Here is a 1,703-nt window from a genome sequence, read left to right as displayed (position 1 = left end):
TGTGTCTCTGTGTGGTGGTTTGATTCAGGTGTCCCCTGGAAACTTAGGTGTTCTGGATGCTTGATTCCCAGCTGATGGAGATTTGGGAATTAACACCTCCTGGAGGGAGTGTATTGTTGGGGGCAGGCTTACGGGTGTGGTTATAGCCAGTTTCCTCTGGCCAATGTTTGGCACACTTTCCTTTTTCTCTTGTCTACCTTATGTGGGCCAGGGGGTGATGTCCACCCTCTGCTCATGCCATCATTTTCCTCTGCCATCCTGGAGCTCTCCCTCGAGCCTCTAAGCCAAAACAAACTTCTTTTTTCCCCCCAAAATCTGCTCTTGGTTGGGTGATTTCTACCAGCAATGTGAACCTACTGCAACACTCTTACTGTTAAAGAACATTGTTAAACAAGAATATTAAAGGGGGGGCTGGAGAGATGGCTTAGCAGTTAAGCGATTGCCTGTGAAGCCTAAGGACCCCGGTTCGAGGCTCGGTTCCCCAGATCCCACATTAGCCAGATGCACAAGGGGGCGCACGCATGTGGCGTTTGTTTGCAGAGGCTGGAAGCCCTGGCGCGCCCATTCTCTCTCTCTCCCTCTATCTGTCTTTCTCTCTATGTCTGTCGCTCTCAAATAAATCAATAAAAAAAAAAAAAAGAATATTAAAGGGGTTGTACCTTGCTACAATGCATTTTTAAAATTTTTGTTTACATTTATTTATTTATTTGAGAGTGACAGAGAGAGAGAGAGAGAGAGAGAGAGAGAGAGAGAGAGAGAGAGAGTGAGAGAGGAGAGATAGAACGGGTGCGCCAAGGCCTCCAGCCACTATAAACGAATTCCAGATGCGTGTGCCACCTTGTACATCCAGGTTACATGGGTCCTGGGGAATAAAGCCTTGAACCGGAGTCCTTAGGCTTCACAAGCAAGCGCTTAACTGCTAAGCCATCTCTCCAGCCCCTACCATGTATTTTTTTAAAAAGAAAAATTTTAAAAATTTATCCCTATGGAGAAAATAGTCTGACTATGTTATAAGTGTCTTGATTCCTAGGGAACGGAAAGGTTTTGGAGTTGTAGATAATGGCTGCTGCAAGACATTGAGATAAGACCCCCAATTATTTTTCATGATTTATTTCAAAAGTAATACACTGTCTTTGTCATGTCTGGCTGCCATATGAGCTCCCATACAGTGGAGGCTTCAATAACAGAACTTTAATTTTTGCGAGTTGGACAGTCTAAGATCAAAGTTCTGACCGCGCACACTTTCTGGCCGGGCTGTGTCTGTGGTTTGCAGATGGCTGCCTTGTCTGCAGACTTCACATGGCTTTCCCATGGCCCACGCTCAGGTAGGGCAGGACACGCAAGCCTGTGGGGATTCTTCTCCCGAGGGCACTCATTCCCCCTTCCTGACTCCAGGTCAGAATAATTACTTCCTTACTCCAGATGGAACCACACTTGCTTCCAGGAGCAGAGAAAATGACATGATGACCTACAATAAAGTTTAAAATACAAAATAATGATTCATAATGAGTTCCTTTTCCCTTCTGTGGGTACTCCAGAGAAAACTACTTCACTAGCCTTCTTTGCTATGCGAGGAGGGGAGACATGGGTATCCAAGTTGGCATAGAAGCTCGGGTAGGTTCTTGTTTGTTTTAATGAGATTGAGCATCCTATTTTCCTATGTTCTTCTTTTTTCTTTTTTTGGTTTTCTGAGGTAGGGTCTC

Source organism: Jaculus jaculus, chromosome 11, assembly GCF_020740685.1.
Source record: "Jaculus jaculus isolate mJacJac1 chromosome 11, mJacJac1.mat.Y.cur, whole genome shotgun sequence".
Taxonomy (NCBI): domain Eukaryota; kingdom Metazoa; phylum Chordata; class Mammalia; order Rodentia; family Dipodidae; genus Jaculus; species Jaculus jaculus.
This window is presented reverse-complemented; position numbering follows the sequence as displayed.